The sequence below is a fragment of the Papaver somniferum genome, chromosome 5 (genome assembly GCF_003573695.1).
Source record: "Papaver somniferum cultivar HN1 chromosome 5, ASM357369v1, whole genome shotgun sequence".
NCBI classification, from domain to species: Eukaryota; Viridiplantae; Streptophyta; class Magnoliopsida; order Ranunculales; family Papaveraceae; genus Papaver; species Papaver somniferum.
The window spans coordinates 193,742,469-193,759,211 of NC_039362.1; the positions used below are offsets into that span (position 1 = coordinate 193,742,469).

The window sequence follows — 16,743 nt, forward strand, 5'->3', positions numbered from 1 at the left end:
CGCCCTTCAGCTTTTATATCTCCATTTCCGGCTGGAACAAAGTAGGGAATTGATAGTTTTTAACTAAAAGGCATATTTATGAAATACAAGTTATAATGGTTACACCACTCTAAAATTGAAACTGGGAAACATCCATACCCGCATCATCTCCATTGGAAACTCTGTTATCTTTTGCAGATAACTCATCATAAGAAGGCAATATCGGATGTGCATTTTCTACAATAAATGCAGCCTCTCTTCGCATTCGATTCCAAAGCTTAATACTTCCATCATCTGATCCCGTTAAAAATTCATCATTGCTAATGAAACAACAACACTCTAATGATGCTGCTGGATAGGGGTGAGCATGGGCCGGTATGGACCGGTTTTCTCCTCATCCGCATCCAACCCATTGCACTACATTTTTAAATTTGGCATCCGTATCCAATCCATATCCAACGGATTTGCATTCAATGGATGCACGGATAGACGGATTGGATGCGGATAATCCAATGGATTTACGTTAGTTAAAATTTATAGTAAAGAAAATAAGCCGACACAAATGACTCCTTATAAAACCTACATATCCTAATTATGTATACGAATATAAATATGCCGTGTACAACACCCAAAACAAACATCTTAAAAATTCTGAAACAATCCATAATATTTTCTAGAACTATATAAATGTCCTTAATTTAACGGATATGGATGTCCAACGGATTTTCAATGTTGCATCCAGGCCCGATCCACTGTCCGTTGGATTTCAAATATTCCATTTGCATCCAATCCATTAACGAATGGTCCGGGCATCCATCCGCAAATGAACGATTGGTCCCGGTTAAATCCACGGATTACGGGCCAAATGCTCACCCCTACTGCTGGAGCATGGAAAACTAGTTGAGATTGCTCAGCAACCTGTAATTTTGAAAAGCCCAAACTACCGGTGGGTTGGGTTTACATGCGTAGGCCTCAGCATGTTTTAGCCCATCCGCATCCAAGATGATTTATACTAAACTCTTCATCTGTTTGGCTTTACAAACCGAGAAATTGCATGGTCATTGGCTTGTTTCAGCTAACAAACCAATCTTCAAGTTTGGGGTGGAACTGTGGAAGGATCAGGCACCCTCATGTTGCGAGGAATAAAATTCCGCATCTAGATGGAGCTCGGCGGGATGACATGGCAGAAGCTGAAATGATAGCTGCGAAGGAACTTTGAAAAATCATGAAGGAGCACCAACAGAACACGCGAAGTACGTTCTCCAAGCTGAGATTTTCCACCATTTGTCAAGTATGGCTCCATGAACTTAAACAAATGTACAGGCAAGCGCTAGACATACGGTGAAATCTTCTGAGAATTTCCATAAAGCAATTTTGGGATAAAACTCATGTGAATCACCAGCTCCAACTGCGCGAACCTAAAACCAGGAACTTTCAGAGGCTGCAGCGGGTGGAAGGCTTTTGCAAATGCTGTAAGAATCTGAAAGCTGGCACCCTCAAGCACAGGGACATGAGAACAAAGATCCAGAAGCCAGTTTAGGAACAATCTGAATACGGCCTCGGATTAAATGCTATCTTTCTCTCATCAACGTATATTTGAATAATTCTCACAGTAACCAACAGAATCTTGGGGAGGAGAAATAGTTTAGTTGATCCCTGATCTACTGCACAATACTTCAGGATCAGAAACACAAGTTTGGGCCGACTGGCATACATATCAATCGCAACAAATGACAGAACTGGAACTTGCTGAAGCGATTGGAGCGACAATGAGCCTGAAGTAAAGCCCTCTGGGGACAAGCAGTCTGTGTTACTGATAATTCCGTGAGCAAGCAGAAAACATGATCTGTCATATCATCACCTGAGCAGTCCACTTTTCTGCAACTGTGACACAAAACGGGTGACGGCTGCATCATTTGTAACAGTAGCTTCACAAATTATTATAGTCTTTCCCCTACTTACAGATGAAAGTACAGACTGAGCCTTTCCGTCTCTAGACTGATTCACTTTCTCGTCATTGTTCGCTATATAACCTGATGGATCAGGGGCATTAGCAGAGACATCCCTTGCAATCACAAGAAGCTGAGGTAAAAATTCAGGGGATCCAGGTCTCGCAGCCAGCTTTGCCAGTGCCTCTATGAGATTGTGGATCTCAGAGACACAGACTCCATATTCCTAGGTAACTCAAGCCTGAAGAAGAGATTTTGCAAACTCCGCAGCAGTTGTATTCTGCCCTGCATCAATAAGTTTTCCCCTGAGCCTACTGTATTCACAAGGTTTAGTAGTTAGGAACGAATGAGGCCAACAATAATATCTTTCTTGAACTTAGACTTGTCATCGGAGTAAACCACAAAACTCGTAAGCTGCTCCAACAAAGCAAGCTTACAAACAGCTCGAATAGCAACCAACGTTGCAATCTGAGCACCCACATGAGTATTGTTTGAGGTATTCCGGTATAAACTTTTAAAAACATCTCGGGCCACAGTCACAGCAGCCTCATCCCGGCTTACATATCTAAGTAGAATTTCAGGAACCTCAACAGTAACTCCCTGAACTTCCACATCTTTAGAATCTTTAGACATAAGGTCTTCAAGCTTTTGTGCCGTAAATTGGTACTTCTCTATCACATCCTTGGTAGATAAAAGGTCTCCTACACCAGTGCCAAACTACTCTGCCAAAACTTTCAGTTAATGATTGCGCAGTGGCTCCTGAATATTTGAAAAATTGGTTCGGTTGAAACAATTGTTGAAGGAACGAATCTGCGTCGAAGCGGGTCCACGTTCTCAGAAATAAGAGCAAGGGGTTGCACAACTGAACCAAATCCTGGATCTCCATGCAGAGTTGAATATAAAGTAGGATTCGCTGACCTGAAGCCGGGCCATAAGACCGAGGCAAGCTGGAATTAGCAAATGAAGATCGAACAGCACGCACTGCATTTGAACTTTCACTAGGTTGATTTTGACATGGAAACCTTACAAAATCCTCATAAACTCGTTGCTGGGAGAGAGAGAGAGAAAGAGATAAACACCCAGGTTTAGGATGAAGGGCCTCAGGTATTCCACCCATAGGATTTTCTGTATAAGTAGTTGCGTCAAAATAAGCAGGACATACAGCGTCTCCACATTTCCTTTTTACAGCCAGTTGTCCGGCTATTTCACCGTCAATTGTTTGTAAAGCCTTCTCAACTGCAGCTCACTCAACGTCATTGGAAACATTTGAAGTCTGGATCATATTCCTCGGGTGACTTGAACAAGAAACATGGAGAGGCTCATTGCAGGTGACATGTGCTAAATTTCCAGCGAGACTGGCTACCATCAGGTGAGCGGCATTACATCATCTCCACTGCCATGGAAACAATTCTCTGAAACTGCAGCTGTAGACCAGAGCACTAATCTTTGGGTTGATAATAACCTCTTTTCAATGTTTGCAATTGGTGTGGGAAGCTGACTAACAGAAAACAGTGACTGCAATGGAGTGAGTGACTGACAGTCCCTGGCCAGAAGAAGCCGCTCTGGTAAACTTAAAGCTGGCATCAATTCGTCGACGCTCAATAAACCCCCAGGATGAGATGGATACACGACATCAGGCTGTGTAGCTCAACATTTATTGGTGGCTTGACTTCAGGAACTATTTGGGGTTTGATGGCCAAGACATCTTTGTTGGAGAAGTCAGGATTTCCTGCAAGTCCCCTATACAATCTTTCAAAAGAAAGGTCGGCTTGATGTCTTTCATATCAACGCCAAGATTCTTCAATAAAATCTAAGATCCAAAACATAAAATAATTGAAAACAAATGAGTGAGATTGTAACGTGAGATCAAATTAATTGTGAAAGAAAGTAACAGAGTAATCTCCAGAATCACATAAATAGGTTCAAAGAAGTATATACCTCAATGTCAAACTTGAGGTTCATCTTTAGATTTGGTAGTGCGTAAATCTCATCAAGTAAACCAAGTATTCCCATGGTCCAGGGATTTGTGGGTTGATATGCAAGACTGGATTGGCATGGTTCCTGGATTGGCTATGCAACAGTCGCCTTCTGAGTACCTTGATTTATGTCTGACTGCTGTATAAGAGACCCGAAGAGAACGGCAACAATCTTAAGCTGCCTTTCAGGATATCTTGGGAAAAACTTGTACTCGATTTCCTATTATATATATCTAGTTCGCTTTTGACAGGAGATTCCTCAAAACGAGCAAGCATCTGAATCATTGCATCTGTGCTCAATTGCCAGAGAACAAGTGGTGGAAGTATGAATTAGCTTCTCCCACTAAATCATCTGGATATACTCCATCATAGGAAGATGAATTGGCAGCTTCACCATTCTAACATTTCGTACAATTTTGGTTAAATACCGCATGTGATTTTCTTCATTTCCTCAAGTAGATGCTGACATGAGACATTCTGTCCAGCATGACCTTGAAGAACCTTGATGAATATTGGAACTGTCTCCAAATAAGCAATTACTACAGCACCAGAATGTTGAAGAACCTCTTGGGGTACACCAACATGGATCTCTTTCAAGAACTTGAGGCAACCTTCAAAAGAAGTGTCTCCATATGTGCTTAAATTATCATTCAACCACTTGTCCAGATTTATTTGTCCCTTTCCAGAAGCAAGAGCAGCCAACTTTATACTGAATGAAAATGGAGCTATATCCAACACCGGATATAGAATCTTAAGCTCTTAGAAAATGTCAGAAGTTTTAATCATGGTCTCCGATTCAAAGTTCTGGACATCTAAAATTCCCCACAAGATGACATTAGGATTAATGTTCCATAGGTGGAGAATAACACCTGCTCTTGATAAATTCTGGACTACCATGGGAAAACGGCCAAAAGAACTTCATGTTGAAGTAGGTGATAGCCGTCTACAATGACAAAGTAAGTGTTAACAAAATTCATGTATCAACAAGATAGGCAATCCAACGTGCAGATAGGAAAAATCATACATTAGTCTGGGATAACCCAAGTAGCAAGACTTCAGGACAGTGTTTAAGAGCATTGATCGAACGGAGCAAGCATGGCCTGTCTCAGCAAGTTGGCATAAAACATCTAACAGGTTAAGACATATCATATGCAAGCCTGATTACTTAACACCACCTCCTCAATATGACTTAAACAGAAGCTCTGCCCGAACATTCTAACATCTACATCTTCTGACTCACATAATGGAAGTCCAAATGCAATTCTTTCAAAACATAAAAATTCTAACCAGAGGTCCAAGAACATACACAGATTTCACAACAGGTCCGTTGTTATCATCTGTACTACTAGAGTTATTGTTGTTTCTTCGAAGTGATTCGCATATGGTGCTGAAATTAGGTTTAGAAAAGAGATATCTAATAATGGTACCAACAACAAAATGATTACGATTTTCAATACTCTTGTCTAACCCTCCTTCAAACTGATGGAGGTCTAAGCAGATTTGGAGCAGTAAAATACTTGATTCGAGCCCACATGGGTAGAAGAAGAAGAAAAATTCGATCACTGATGATCAATGTACTGCATAAGGAACGAAACATTGCTACAGAAAATTAACAATTGGGGAAAAAAATGAAACTAGGGTTCTAGAATCGCACTTACAGAGGTTTTTGGGGAAATGGTCTTGTCCGAGTTCACTCGGTCGTCAAGGATATGAAAATGAAAATTTTGTCCACCGAGGATTTAAGGAGAAGGTATCCGAGCATGGGCCTAGATATGGGCCTAATGTGTGTGCCAGACTGCCAGTCAATGCAAGGGAGAGTAAAGGAGGGTCGGAAGTTGAAAGACTGGAGCAAGGAAAACTATTTTGTTTAACAAAAAGTTGATTTTTATACGATAATCGGAGGGCACCAATTTTTTTCTATTGGATTTCGCAAAAATTAATTATGACGGAATAACCGGATCAATTTTTGAAAACTGTGACTAAATGAAAACACATGTCTTCTTTTAAATTGTTATAATATAGGTTAACAAATATAAATGTTACAGAAAGAGTGACGAATTCTAAAACGTGGCATCTTAATAATTGTTGCAAGCAAGAGTAACATTTTAACGTTAAGATAATTGTGGCAAGTAAGACACGTGTCGCGATCTAAGAATAAGATCAATTGTTGCTATCCAATGTTGTAATGCTCGTTATATGTGACTTTAATTAATAATTGTCATGAAAAAAACTATTGTAAGAAATTACAACAATATTAATAGTAGCATTTTCTTCAACTGGCTATACTTATCACAAATCTTATCAGTAACAGGTACGCCTGGCCCTGAGGCAAAGCACCCGAAGTACTACTTCGGGCATCAATTGTTTTGGGGCATCAAATTTTTGTTTGTCTGTTCTCAATACAAAAAAGTCAACACTATCGAGTGCAGTTTCGTAATGCTTACTTGGAGCATCTCCAATGGAAGGATGTGGTGTTCCTCTTTTAATGGATTAAGTTATTTTTTCCAAAAAAAATCGTCTCCAACGGGAATTTAAAAGGAAGATGTGAAGCTTACATGGCAGGCAGTTGAGTTTTCAGAGGATCTCTAAGAGGATTTAAACAATCAAATTCCCTAATATTTAGCAAAAAGAAATCTCTCTACCTATGAGCATATGACAACTGTAATATTGTTTCAGTAAAAAGGAGCAGATTTACTCATCCGTATACCAAGGAAACGGATGTCCCATTCGAGTGCTCTTATTAGTACAACTTAAAAAGGCAGTATAAGAGAAAATGACGAATATTTTGGAGATATTTAGGGCGAGACTGTGATTGGATGTTGAGTTTTATGAAAGTCGTTCAGAATTTTGGAGATGAAACCGCGTTACGAAAGTCTTTACACATTCTAGACAAAATTTAACAAATCAAGGAAATGATGGTATTTTCATTTCGGACGTACACACCAGGTGTAACACAATCCTTGTTGACTTGATAAGTCATTTTACTGCTTCACTTTTCCTCTACGCTCTGCATACATATGGTAAAGCAAAATGTCATGTATACATGTGGTCAAGTAATATCATCTCTATCGCTGAGGACTAATAATTACACTAAATATTGTATGCTTCAAAATAGAAAAAATTACACTAAACAGTACAGTATAATCTAGTGAGCTATTCTATTGTAATATGGAAATAAATGAAAATAAAACTAAATCTGAAGCAGACGTTTTCCGACTCGTGGTTAAACTATGTTGACTGTGTCAAATGGTCAGAGGGTCAATTTTTCAAGTGTGTGCTTTGGGCACCTTCGATGTCAGGGCCGGCCCTGGCCCTGTGAAAAAATCCTGATTTTGGTATAGTGAATGTTGCACCCATTGCTCCTTCAAGCTCAACTATACCAGTCCATGCAATGACTACCAGGTCAAGAATGGGTATTCATATACCTAAATATCTCCTTGAGTATGTTACACATTACATTATTACCCATCCTCCTCATTCTACCTTTCAATAATGAGTTAACCAAACCTCGGGATCCCAAAAATTTTAAAGATTCTGCAAATGGTCCCAAGTGCATGCACCCCATGGTTGAAGAGTGTTAGAGAATAGCTCGGTCGACTTCGCATGCGTTGCTATATCAAGCATGTTTGTCAATGTTAGTGATCAAAATTATGAGTCTTGATTTCTAGTATGCATAGCTATAAGTCTCGGACTAGGATAGAAAAGTGTAGTTGAGCTCAAGGACTTCATGGCGATTCATCATACAACGACGAAGATCTACTTAAGGAACCCCGGAACTTCATCAACAAAAAGGTATGTGGAGACTTGAACTTATCTATCACTCAAAAGTATATTTACTTTATCTCCTACTTCTTATGAGACAAAAGTCGTATGCTATATAGACTGGATCATACACATTTGATATTTCGAGCCGAGTATATCTTGCCTATCTATATCTCGAAATCATGTGTTGGTAAAGCGTTTCGCTTTGATCAGGTTCATTTTCACCTAGTGACGAAAGTCATAATGTTTCAATCACTTTGAAAATCGCTTTGGCGAGAAATAGTGTAACAACTATATAACGTCCTCTAATAATGTTTCAATGGTTGTAATGAGAGATTAGGTTTATATAACCAATGATGGATATAAGCATTGTGTGGTAACACATATGTGCATAAGTCTTATTCCTTAATCCGAAGTTTGCGAACTTTGTTGATTGAGAGAAACCGGAGGAATTGGCTTTGTCAAGTCCTCGAACTCAGTTTGCGAACTCAGTCCGCGAACTGACAGAAGTTCTCTTACCGAGAATTTCTGCTGGGATTTCCAAAAACTCGTTTGCGTGTTTTGTCCGCCAACTGGCGGAAGTCTCCTTGCCGAGATTTTCTGCTGAGTTTGGAAAACTCTGTCGGTTGCCTTAAGTCCGCGAACTTGTTTGCGTACTTGACTGGGTTATGATCTAAATATGTGCTATGAACATGAAACTTCAATTACTAAGGAATGCAGTATGCAAACCGTGGCTATAAAGTTCATGATCCGATTCAAATCGAATTGAACCATCTTTGTTTCAATTGTGTCTTGTGTAGTTACATAAGATCTCATAGTAATTGAACAACTCTCTAACTAGTTCATTTGAGTCAATCGAACTAGTTATGGTGAAGAAGAACAAGTTTAATATGAAATTCTCATATGGTTAACCTTTTGGGTTACTATGTTGAACCAACATACACGTACACGTTTGGGCACGGTTTTCACAAACCCAATAAACGTATATCTCAAGTGTGTGTGACAAGCTAAGTTTTCGATCTAACGGTTGAGAAATATTAGATTGAATCTAAATCAGGTTTTCATCTAACGGTGAATATGGATTGCTTTGTACCTAAGGCAAAACCCTGATTTGAAGACTATATATAGGAGACATCTAGCATTGGGCAAAACTAATCCCTACACATCTATGTGATACTAGTGCGCTCTCTAGAGTCGATAATCCTCTAACCTTTGTTTTTCTTCTCTAAAACCAGGTTAACGACTTAAAGACTTTATTGGGATTGTGAAGCCAGACCGATACTACTTTTATCATAGTTGTGTGATCTGATCTTGCATCTTCTATCGTACGAGTATAATCTATTTATTGGCTTGAGATCGTGAGAGTTCTCCCATAGGCAAGATAAAGAAATCAAATATCTTCATCTCACTGTTTGTGATTCCTCGACGTCCTCTTGTTTATACAAGTAAGACTGTTGTGAGGTGATTGATTAATCTAGGCTTTTCTTCGGGAATATAGGACCGGATTATCAATTGGTTCATGTTCACCTTGATTTCATATCATAAGACGGAACAAAAACCTAGGGTTCTTCTGTGGGAGACAGATTTATCCTTTGATAGACATTTCTGTGTGAGAAAAATTTGTTTATTCAAGTCTGCGATTTTGGATTGCAAAAACTCTTAGTTGTGGGTGAGATCAGTTAAGGGAATCAAGTGCGCAGTATCCTGCTGGGATCAGAGGCGTAGGAGTATAGCTGTACCTTGAATTAGTGGGAGACTGATTGGGGTTCACTATAGTCCAGTCCGAAGTTAGTTTGGAGTAGGCTAGTGTCTGTAGCGGCTTAATACAGTGTGTATTCAGTCTGGACTAGGTCCCGGGGTTTTTTCTATGCATTTTCGGTTTCCTCGTTAACAAAATTTCTGGTGTCTATGTTATTTTTTTCCGCATTATATTTGTTATATAATTGAAATAATACAGGTTGTGCATTGGTGATCATCAATTGGAATTTCGACCTTTGGTTGTTGATTGATATTTATTGATCCTTGGACATTGGTCTTTGGTACCGTCCAAGTATTCCTTGTGTTTGATTAGGGATCGCTGATTTCTATTAGCTTGAGTAATATCAAAAACAAGAGATAGATATTAACTCCTTGAGATACTTTTATCTAGATTGAGTCTGACTATCTAGTTGATTCTCTAGCAAAGTATTTCGGAGTTAGTCCATACATATTGCTAAGCAAAATATTGGGTGGTGTTGTTAGACCCCTACTTTTTCAATTGGTATCAGAGCAGTCAAACACGGTAAACCTGATAAGTTTGTGTTTGTTCGTTCCTTATAAATTTTCCAATGGGAAATTTCTTTGGAAATCTTGCTCCTGGCATCTGTAACGCACGCTAGAATTCCTTAAAGATTGTTCAGAGATTGTTAAGGTTAAAACCTATGGTTTCTCATGATAATCTTACTTCATCTAAAAGGGGAGATTTAGATGTTAAGGAACAATCAGAAGGAAAAAATAAAAAGAAAGAAAGATTGGGAAAACGTTCAATGTGCTCAAGGATATGGACCCTCACTAGATTAACTCTTCATCTCTATGAGGAATACTATCGTGATGGATCAATTGATAAAGATCTGTTTATAGCGTTCGAAGGCGTTTTTAAATTCTTAGAAAAACTTAATTATGTTAAGTCTAAGAATCATTCCAGAAAGGGTGTGTTAATACTGAACAACCCAGAAATCGGAAATTTCTTTCTTCTAGCCCGCACAAATGAAGGATAGAAAGCTCCAGCTGCCCTGACTATTATCATTATTTTGATTATACTATAGGGACTGTTCACACATATCAACCAGAAGATCCGCATGAGAATTTCTCTGCGCATCATGCCTCTTGGTAACAAATGACATACATATCAATCGCAACAAATGACAGAACTGGAACTTGCTGAAGCGATTGGAGCGACAATGAGCCTGAAGTAAATCCCTCTGGGGACAAGCAGTTTGTTACTGATAATCAGTTACTATTGAAACGCTAGACAAGACGTTGTATCTTAGCCAGATGACCGCTTTCTGTAAATATTTCGCTTCCGCATGAAAAGTCGAAGTAGCTGTCTCCGAACCCGCTGAAATGTGCATAAATGTCCGGTGATCTATTGAATAAACGATGTGAGTGTATCCCATTGAAAGGTCTTCTTACTTGAACGAAGAATCAATACATATTATCCAGTCTGTGTTTATATCTGACCATTTGGTATTGATCATCAATAAATGATTGTTATCCAATCCCTTTGTTTTATTCTTTTGAGGGACGTAATGCAAAAATCTGTTGATCTGATCAACTAGTTGCATTGAGTTTGGGATTATCTTTTCAAAAACCACCGAGCATCTGTATTTCCATATGAACCATAATACGGTCGAGATTTTCCTACCAAATTATCTAAATCTGGGTTTGAAATCCACCCTTTAACCCATGAAGTAATCGGATCCGTATTAGCTGAAGAAGTTAAATTTCCTAGCGAAAATCTGAACCAAATAGCTCTGGCGAAAGGGCAAGATCCGAATAGGTGATTCTCGGTCTCCTAAACTTGAAAATTGCATAGTTGGAAGTTTGGGTCAATTTCCGGGTTATGCGCCACCTTGAGCAATAGTCTTGCATATGTACTTCCAGGCTCTGATGAATCCTCCTTGTCTTTTTTTACCTTCTTTATTCCACCCGAAATTTCTTTGGATACGATCTAATTGATTCAACGTTTCTTTCGGTAGGGAAAGCACCTGCATTTGGTATGTTGGGAAAGCTTGAAGGATAGAATTTATCAGAACTGTCCTCCCCACTTGAGATACGAGTTTGGATTACCGGCCTTGCAGAGTGGAGTAATATTTTTGTAGAAGCGACTCGAAGTTCGCTTTCCTTTTTTTATCAAAAAATAGAGGAGTTCCGAGATATCTATCTTTTTTTGTCATTAGGGGGACTTTAAGAATTCTATATATTATTTTCCATGTTTAGGATGAATTTTTGAGCTGAAGTAAACACTGGATTTTTGTAGTTTTATCACTTGTCCCGTTATATCCCCAAATAGGGATAGAACGTATGGAAGATTGTTTTGCTTCCCCTAGATCAGCTTTTGTAAAAAGGAAACAGTCGTCTGCAAAGAAGATATGGGAAATATTTGGAGCATTTATATTGATTCGGAGGCCGAAAATTTTCTTCTTTATTATCGCATTTTGTAGAAGCCTAGACAGAATTACCATGCAGATCAGAAAAAGGTATGGAGAAAGGGAGTACCCTTGTGTTAAACCTCTCGAGGTTTTAAATTTTGTCCCTGGTGATCCGTTGAGGAGGATTGAGTAAGAAGTATGCATTGTAATATGAGATCTATCCACTTTTCATCAAATCCAAAGCTAAGAAGGTTTTTTACTATTTGAAAGAAGGTTTGATTGCTATTTTTTGTCCATCGTACTAGGGGGAATGGCCAACTGGTATGATTCATGAAACAAGGCAGTGGCATTGCACCGCAGGTAGATCTTAGTGAAGGATGCTCATTCCTGTAATTCCACAAGTTCAGCAGCTTTATAATGTTCAAAAAAAAAAACGACTTTATAATCCTGGCGAGATTGGGGTATACTCAAACTAATTGGGGTATAGCTAATAAGACAATATCTGGTAATTATGAAGTAAAACCAAACCACCCATTAAACTTGTATTTTATAAATGGCTATTATGCCCTTGGTTAATTAACACTAAAATTCTGATTAGGTTAATTAATTGAGTTTAGATTAAAATTTTGAAATTATGAATTCAGTAGATTAAACCTTTCATATGTCTTATGAGTTTGATTTCGATCAAAAATTTGGTTTTGAAAATGCACAAGGCCGGCAAGGTCGTGGTTTGAATAAGGTGTCGACTGGTGTTCGGCTGGCAAGGTCCACGTTGAATAAGCTGCCGACCAGTTTTCGGCCGGCAGTGCCCAATTTGAATAAGATGCCGACCAGTATTCGGTCGGCATGGTCCTCGGATGAAGAACACGCCGACTATCTTGGGAAACAATCTTACGGTCGGCACGTAAATATTTCCTACCATGCCGGCTATCATAAAGTCGACATGCACATAATTTATAACACTGTCGGCTGACCTTTTAGCCGGTATGATAAAGATTTATAACCTTGCTGACCTGTACTTATATCAAACATAAAACATAATATAGGTAGATGTAATTCACTTTATTCATGCAATTTTGGTTACTACATTGATTGAAACATAAAAACGAATGCACTTAGCATGTGCATCAAGCCTTTTAACCCCTAGGCGACCCTAGTGGACGAGTTATAGTCTCGTGAGGGCTTACATAGAGGTATACCCACAAAACCTACACTAAAACTTCTAAAACCATCAATCATCCTCCGACGAAGACGATACCGCATCCAAGTAGTCCGGGTTATCCTCCGAGATTCTTTCAGCCAAGAAGTGCTAGCTTGCATCGAACGCGAATGCTTCCCCCTTTACCTCCAAGTAGCGCTTTCACGACTTCGTTCTACAAAAACAAACTTACATTTGTTAGTGGTGTTTCATTGGAAGATAAAACAACATTGATCAGGTAAAACAAACCACAAAAATACTCACAAATTGTGCAATGGACAAGGTGAAGGGCGAGTGTTAAAAATCCGTGGTTGGAGAGCTAAAAATGCAAGTATCGCATTTTCAATGACTAGGTGCCTCTCATGCACTTGTTGAACACTTCGTGCATTTGGATTCCCAAATTCTTGGATAAATTTGTTGTGTACCCTAGCCCAAAAGGTTGTGGAATCCACCCTTTCGGAGGATTGACGTCTAAGTTGTTTTTCCGCGTACCATGCTTTTGTGATTGCCAAATCTTCATTTGAATCAAATGAAGTCATTGTTGTTTAGCTATTGGGTGAGTTAGATGGATTGTATGATGATATGAGCTTTGAATAGTATATGGAAATATTTGTAGGTTGTTTTCTAGAGAGAAGTATTGTATTTATAGGATGGTGGCCAAATTTGGCCGTTATCGTGCCCAAGTGCAAGTAATTGTACTTGCAAAAAAATTGAATTTTGAATCCGCCGGCGAGGTTTGTTTCTCCAATATGCGGACCTAATAAACATCCGGATAGGTATGAATTTTGTTACCATGCCGACCTGATAAGATTTTAGGCATCAGGAGAAAGGTTTTTCTGCCACACATAGCCGGCAGGCTCGATAACATACTACCCTTCCGGCAAATAAACAGCCGACAATGTAAGAATTTTGTTACCATGCCGACCTTATATGATTTTAGGCATCAAGAGAAGGTTTTTTTTTGCCACAAATAACAGGCATGGTCAGTAACATATTACCTTGTCGGCGAGTAAACAGCCGGCTAGGTTGGAATCGTATTACCTTGCCGACCCTGGTAACTATACAATTTCCGTTGTCAGGGACGACAGTCTGACAATTCATAACCTTGTCGGCCCTGGGACAGTCGGCAATGTAACTTCTTCACATTAAACTTCTTGGTTAGATGACCATCCTTCTTGTCAAGAACAGACTCCGTCTAAACCTGATTCCAACCGAACAATTTCTTGCTCAATTCGTAAATCTTCTCGAAAGAAATCGCATTATCGAATCCCTCAGTGACTGCTTTCCATCAACCTCGAGGCCTAGAATTTGTTGAGCATCATCGTGAGCTATCGCCATCTCACCGAATGGGAATAACAGGGTATCATTCTCTCCGTAGAACCTCTCACAGAATGTAGATACTGTAACTTTATCATGATCAATATTGGAACTCTCCATCGCAGGCCACAACCCGGAGTTCTTGACAATCACTTTCACCTCCTCACATTCCTTGTCAAGATCCTAAGTATTAGTCACTGAACACGAAGCTTGGCGCCTCATGAGACGTACGGCATGCCTGTGATCCTAAATGCTAAAAAAACAAAATGAAAAGAAATACAAACATTTGACACAAATTTAAGATAGTTACACACTTGAATAAAAAACAAAGACGGATTGAGATTACTTACGATAGTATTATGGATCGTAGATGCCCAAGAGTCTTTGTATCCAAAAAGAACTTCTCCACCATCTCTTGGGGTCCCCCTTGGAGGTTCACCTGGTTTTATTGTAACCATCAAGTGAGGGGGACGCATGTGGGAATTAGCTGGTTTAGTGATCACCCTCTTCCTCATTCCGGTTTCGGTTGAAGCTGAAGCTTCGGTGGCTTGAACAATAGCTAGAGTTTGTTCTCCATCTCCATCTCCTTCTTCTCCTTCTTCTTCTTGTTCCTCTGCCCCTTCAACAATTTCATCCTCCATATCCTTATCTTTATCTCTATTACAATCATCATCATCATCATTACGTCTTCCAACATTAGGCATTTATTGATCACCCTCATCATCATCATTGTTACTTACTCCAGCATCCGGAGTGCTTTCATCAACATCGTCATCATCACCTCTTCTACCAGATGGAATTGATTGGTCTTCATCCGGAGTATCGTCTGAATCACCGGGTTCCGACGGTGGTTCAGAATTATTCGGTACACGGATCTTGAGCGTTTCCGGCACAACGTATGCCCCTCTATGTGTTGAAGTCAAGAGTTTTTCACCAACACGAGGAGGTCTTGAAGGAGGACTAAGAGCTTTCAGAGCTTTCTTCTTTGCCTTTTCCAACCTAAACAAGCACAATTAAGAAAAAAATTTACAGGTCGGCAGGGTCGACAGGTTTAAACCATCCGACGGAACAATGGACGGAAGGGTCGACTAAAACATACGTGCCGGCTAAAGTATAGTCGGCAGGGTATCATCAAAATAGTTTGTCGGTTGATGACAAATATGAACACAGTAGAACATGAATTTTTCGCATTACAGGTTGGCAAGGTCCATTACCCATACATTGTCGGCCAACTAACATCCGGCATGGTCTTATATAAATACCATTCCGGTTTGATAAATCCTAGGCATCAGGAACAAAATATTCAAAATAAGGGGAGGCAGGGTAAAAACTAATAACATGCCGGTTGTTAATTAAAAACTGCCGCCGACAAGGTGTATATTTGAATAACCTGCCGTCCCTACTAGTAGCAGTTACAGATACTAAACAGTCGGCAAGTTCTTCAACCTAAGAGCTTGTCGGCCAAACCCTAACTATGAAAAGCCGGCAAGGTCGATAACATAGTACCTTGCCGGCGTCGCAGCTGCCAATTCACATTTTCGATTTTTCTGCCTAATTTAACATGCAAACATCAAATTGAAGTACTAGAGTGAGTTTAAGTAGGCCCTTACTTTCTTAATCGCACGATTTCTTCGTTTTGAGCGGGTTCAATTTCTCCTTTTTCAACCGTTTTTTTCTTCACTTTCTTAGCAACCAAACTTGCAATTCCAGGGTTATACTCATTGGGTTTTCGATTAGCGTCTTTCATACGAGTAGCTTTACGTCTTGGCGGATCCATTGTTGAAGATTAATCGGAGTTTTCGAATCGACGATTTCGATGAATTAATCGATGAGTTTTGGTGGTGGTGGTGGGGGTGATGGAGCCGGTAGGGTTGTGGAGGAGAAGAAGATGAAATGAAAAGATTAAAACTGATTTACGGTAATAGGTTTTTAAAGGGTAAAGGTAGTTTTGTAACTTACCCATTATGACTTCCTAAAACCCTCAAAAAGAGTCCCTTTAAAATTGAATATATCCCAATTAGTTTGAGTATACCCCAATCTCGTCAGGCTTATAATGTGCAAAAGCGAGTATCATAAATATATTTAGGACGGGATCCCCTGTACATTTTACTGATTTTGGAGAAGTTTAGAGATTCCCAGTTGAGCTGTGGTCCCAATAAGTCCTTGACAAAAAAACAGAACTGGGGACAGGTTAAGTGGGAGCTTTTGATATTATGCTGTGCCCCACAGCAACCAATTTCAGTACAAACTCAAGAATAGAGAGTCTTGGACATATGCTCTCAAGACTCTGTTAGCAACAAAAGACATGGACATCAATGAAATCACAGTGCAGTCAATGCCCACAATGATGGACGAACTTCAATCTTTCTAATTAGACTACAGCCAAATCTGAAAAAAAAAATAAAAGGCAAAACGAAATTTCCTAATTACAG

At 39.4% G+C, this 16,743-nt stretch overlaps 2 pseudogenes; both read right to left on the reverse strand.

Moving 5' to 3' along the window:
- Window positions 1-16,743, reverse strand: part of LOC113280454 — a 49,354-nt pseudogene that overhangs the window by 431 nt on the left and 32,180 nt on the right.
- Window positions 547-5,603, reverse strand: LOC113284158 (annotated as a pseudogene).